This window comes from Mangifera indica, chromosome 20 (assembly GCF_011075055.1).
Source record: "Mangifera indica cultivar Alphonso chromosome 20, CATAS_Mindica_2.1, whole genome shotgun sequence".
NCBI lineage: Eukaryota > Viridiplantae > Streptophyta > Magnoliopsida > Sapindales > Anacardiaceae > Mangifera > Mangifera indica.
The window spans coordinates 11,728,771-11,734,770 of NC_058156.1; positions in this window are offsets into that span (position 1 = coordinate 11,728,771).

Below are 6,000 nucleotides of genomic sequence, written 5' to 3' on the forward strand. Positions count from 1 at the left end.
TTTAAGTGAAGAAACATTATATTATGTTATTCCTTTTTAAATTATAATAATAAAATTAGTAACAATTTTAATTGTTATGCTATCATTTTAAAAGAATCATTGAAACTTTAAAATTTTAAAAAATTATCATATACATTATACTTACTTCATTCACTCTCTAAAAAAATATCAAATTATATTAATAATTAAAATGACTGATTTTGATTTTTTAACTAAATTTTACCATATGAGAAATATTGCATTATTTATTACTCTATTGATCAATAATATAGACATATTATATCTTGATATTTCTTTTTAAACAGTAATAATAAAATTATGAAAAAATTTAATTATTATATTATTATTTTAAAAGAACCACAAAAACATTTAAAATTTTAAAATTTATCAAATATATCATAGTTATATCATTCCCTTTTTAAAAAATATATCAATTTGTATCAATAATTAAAAGGACTGATAGTGATAATATATCAGTTTGTATTAATAATTAAAAGGATTTATTGTGATTGTTTAACTAGAAGATTTCACCAGATAAAAGAAATATTATATTATTTGTTACACCATTTTGTGACATTATATCATGTTATTTCTTTTTAAAAGGTAATAATAAAATTAGAAAAATTGTAATTATTATGTTATCGTTTATGAGAAAGGAGCCATCAAGCAACATCATCTAAATCAAGTCCTAACTTAGTGTTGGACACTATAAAAAGAGTTTCATATCTAATAAAATTAATGTATAAATAAGTGATATATAATATAAGTTTCAATTTCCACATTTATTGGTACAATATAATTTCTAATATGGCATTAGAGGTTAAAACCAAATAGGTGGGTTTAACAGTTTAAAATGATCGTTCAAAAAACCAAACATACTTCTATTAAAAATTTTCATTAAAGGCAATGATAAAATCATCATTTTATCATTGAACTCTAAAACCCGAAAAATTTATATTATTTCTCCCTTTTAATTTAGAAAATTAATAAATTTCCCCCATAATTTAACTTTGAAAAATTCACTTCCCCCGCCCCCCCAATTTATAGGTTTCCTATCCGGTGGTCACCGACGATTCTTCTCCTATGAAGGATGAAGGGCGTTCGCCAATTTTCCCCTAGTATCGTCAATTGATCTTCTCTAATAAAGGATGATGACGTTGGACAAAGCATCTGAATATCTAGATTTGGACGACGACGAAGTATTGTCTTTCGGGGTGGTAAGTGATCGTCCATAATGGTCAGATGGAAGATGGGTGAAAAATGTCGGTCATCAGTCGAAATCATGGTGGTCAGAAAAGGAAAACAAACCCTAGAAGTGAAATTTTAATTTTTCAAACTTTGAAAATGAGGTAAAGTAATAGTTTTTAAAACTTGGGGGAGAGGGGGAGGGGGAGGGGGAGAGGGGGGAATGACATTAATTTTTAGGGTTTATTGATAAGATAATTATTTTACTTTTTTCTATAATTGAAATTTGTAATAAAAATTAATTTATGGATTGGTGTTTGAGTTTTTAAACTATCATAAGTGTGCTTTAGGATTGAGTTAAAATTTGGGTGGGAAATAATCTTTTAGCAAAAAAGAGTTTTATATATAATAAACTCAATATATATATATATATATATATATATATATATATATATATATATATATATATATATATATGAGTGGTATATAAATATAGTAAATTGGACATTTCTTAACACTTATGGGGCTCAATAAATTTCTAACACTGGGCATCTCGGAGATCCGCTTATGACCAAAGTAAAAATCTCTGGTGCGCTTCTAAACTTTGCATTTTATAAGAAAGTTGTCCAGCTTTTTGTGGTGCTTCTCACACCGGCGAAGGAACTTATGAAGAAAGAACCATTTGCATTCTTCGAACTGAAGCAGATGGTCGCTTTTCTTGCTATTGAGAGGACCGATCGATACAATCTCAGGTATCATACGCCTTGAACTGATACTGCTGATCGTATGAGGAAGTCGCATGGCGGAGAAGAATCGGACTGAATTTCTTATTTGTTCACTATTTCTCAGCATATCTTCAATACGACGGCTCGTCAAAGAGATAACTTTTTGCATTCGGAATTCAGCACCCTCTTCTGGCACTACCGCTTCTATGTCTTTTCCCTTCTTCAAATGGCTTGAACTTGCTCCATTCATGGACAACATGGGTTGCCGGTTGTTTGTGTCTCTTCACGAGCTCCATTGGTTTAATGTTTGTGTCTGCTTACACATGACCAAAACAATCAAGAAAGCTTTATATATATATTATAATCTGGCAAAGTAGTGGTTTCTAGAAAATACTTGGTAAGTTCAGATTTATTAAAAGGTTGCAACTTATTGATACCTCAAGGGAGAAATTTCAATGCAGGTTGTTTGCACCTTCCAGGCAAAAATAGTATTGACTTGAACGAGAGAGGAACAATAGTGGAAACTGGGAAGTAACAGCGAAGAAGAAGATCATGAGGCCTGTATATTAAAACGAGTGGTTAGGATTGTTTATAACTGGATTTCACCAGATAAGAGAAATATTGCATAATTTGCTTCGATATTGACCAATTTTATAGTTAAACATGAACCCCCCAAAGCCAGACACAAATAAATGTATGCTGGGTATCTCTTCTTCTTGTTAAACGAATGTGCAAATGAAATTGAAAAATATGAAATGATAGGAACTCTTACACTGAATCATCTATTTTCTACAATGCTGCGGTACACCTTCAAAAGCTCATTCGAGTTCAAGATCCAGGCCAAAAATTGCAGCAAGACAATCACTATTGCATTCCAGTGTCAGCATTTCATTGATGTTTGATAAACATGATGCATTGAGAGACATAAGGGCCACTAATCTTCAAGTTAGTAGAGGCATTTGTCAAAAGAAGAAATGGCCAACACTTAGCCAATCAATGAACCTACCGCCTAAGTAAAATCCATTTCTTAATTGTATGTAAACCGCCTATGCAAAGTATAAATAGGCATGTTACTTCATTTGCAAAATCATCCATCAATCAAAAATTTCCTTCAACAAAATTTTCTCTTCTATATTTGTGAGTGCTTCGCGGAGTAATCAAGTTCCCATACTTCATTTGAATTAATAGAAATTTCTATTTTTATAGATTCTTTCATTAAAAATTTTATTCTATTTATTTTCCTAACAATAGTATCAGAGTTTGATTTAGGTTAGTAAGTAATTTTTCTGATTATATGCATATTTAGAAGTTTTATCTCAAGAGGTTGGTTTTAAAAGAGACTTTGTCCCCACTAGTCTTTCTTGGGAACTTTTTTTTATGTATATTAAGTTATACACAGTTATTACTTTTCTAGGTTCAATCACTCTTGGAAATCTATCTTTATGGCTAATATGAGTCACCTATCTGTCTCGATCCTAGTGTTAATATTCACTGATAACAAATATGATTATTGGTGCACTAAAATGAGAATGTTTTTTCAATCCCAAAATTTATGGGATATAGTCAAATTCGAGTTCAGTTTTCCAAAAGAGACATCTAGTTCTTCGAAAGTTGAACAAAAGGTGTTAGAGGACAATTGGATAAAGGATTCAAGAGTTCTCTTCATTGTACAACAAGCACTATCAGATGATATATTCCCCAAAATTAGTGGAGCTTCAAGTGTCAAAGAGGCTCCCCAAATCTGTGCAATAATTCCAACTATTTTGACTAGATTTTTAGTGGTTTTTCCATTGAAAACCATCAGGGAGGGAGAAGAGGTGTCATTGATGGGTTGATGATGTACTAAAGTGAATTGTCGAGAAAAAAAGTTGTTAGAAAGAGAGAATAAACTTTTTAAGGTGTAAGTGCAATCTTTTAAACTTTGAATGAGCGGTTGTTAACTCTAAAATATGAAAATCCTATATAGTGGAAGTGAAAAAATAATTTTTTAAATTTAAGTTAAGAGAATAATTGTATTTTTCAAAATTAAAGTAGAAAAAAGAGATAAATTTTTCTTTCTTTATTTTTAAATAACAATTTTATCTTTGACAATAACAAAAAAAATTAGCAAATCAATGAGTATTTAGATTTTCAAAATTCAACAGATGAGAGTTTAACGTTGCACTAAATTTTGGGTGAGAATAGTGTTTTGGCTTTTTGAAAACTAATCCTAAGAACATACACCACTGAGGTAGCCTATCATTGGAACAATAGCCACAAAACATAATTGCACAGGCAAGTTCATTGGGATATATTTAATAAATTAAGGCTTAGTATATAAGATGCCACATCAAAAATTTTATAAGGCCAAAAGATTTATTACCACCTAAGGTTTAGTCTATTTCCAAATATACACTCACGAGATTTTAAAAACTCAAATACCTATCCACAAACTATTAAGCTTAACTAAAAACATTAGTTATAGGGAGTAAAATCATCATTTTATCACTAAACCCTAAAATCTTAAAAATTTATATCATTTTCCTCATTTGGTCGGGAAAATTAACAATTTTTCCCCTAGAATTAAGTTTTGAAAATTTCACTTTTCTCCATAGGTTTTTTCTTCTTTCTCTTACGACTCAAACTTTCACTCGTGAGCTGTTAAAATTAATGTTACCAGTTAGTTTCAAGAGAAAACTCATTATTTAACCAATAATATATTAAAATAATAAAATATTATCTATTTTCCCTTAGGTTTAAAAAACTAACAATTTATCATTAACATTAAACTTTGAAATATTATATTTTTCCCTCTAGGGTTTATTTATTTTCTCTAGCCAAGACTCATTTTCGTCCAAAGACAATACCTAAAAATGGGAAGAAAAAAGGAGGGAGAGAGAGGCCTATTAGAGATGACATCGAAAAAGGGAGAGAGGAAAAAAACTAACCCTAAGAAAAAAAATGTAACATTTTAAATTTTAATCTTGAGAGAGATGGATAATATTTTATTATTTTAATATATTACTAGTTAAATGATAATTTTACTCTTAAAACTAATTGATTTTATTAATTTTAACAACTTACAGGTGGGAGTTTGGATGTTTAATACTTAGTAGTGCTAATTTGGCGTTACAACAAACTTTGAGTGGAAATATGTCTTTTGGCTTACGAATAATGTCATGATGTTATTCAGGAATTCACAAATGCATGGATTTGTTTCGCAAATAATTATGTTTAATATTATTGTAAATGGGATTTTGAGGCAAATCGATTGAAGGAAGCATGGATGATTTTGAAAGAATTTAAGGAATCTGATCATTTTCTAAATTTCATAATATACACCAGAGTTAGGACGCATTGCTTTCAGTCATTGAATTTTGCATAAGGGTTTGAGCTATTTTTAGCAACGAAGAGTAAAGGATACACATTTCATGAACTTGGTCACGATCAAATGATCGTTGAAGGTCTTCTCCCTATATTGTATGGTTGGAAAAATTTAAGCGTTCATTATTCTCCTCACAAGTGCAAAAACCATCAATCCTATGATTTGTTTGTTAATCTTTCATCAAGTGTTATTGGTTTACTTCGAAAGCCTTTGGTATCACTATCGATGTTTTGCAGTATTGGAAAAATTAAACTGTTTATTGATTCTTCTTATGGACTTGGTGATCAGCCAACAAGCTCGAATAAAAAGTTGAATTAGTGGTACAACTGAAGAGGGAATTAGACTATCAATATTTCCCACTGGGTGACTTAGAAATTCTAATTAAATGGGCACATCTTCTAAATTTCAAAAGTTCTTGGGAATCATATAAAACTCCCAACCAACTTATCTCTTAATTGCACCTTGAGGACGGGTGCTTTTGAATGGGTGGGGAAATGTTAGGACTAAGTTGTATGTAGGAAGAAAGATAAAAAAGAGGCTAGAACACATGGCAGTAGCTGGGAGATGACAGATGACAACCAACAAGCTAATGAAACAACAGCAAACCAACACTCATCAAATGAAGGCACAACAGAGAGGCAACAATCGGTGCAACAAACTGTTGGGACCATTGGGATTTTCAGAGCTGAGCTGACAGGGCAAGATTGGCAAGGCAATTTGAGGAGT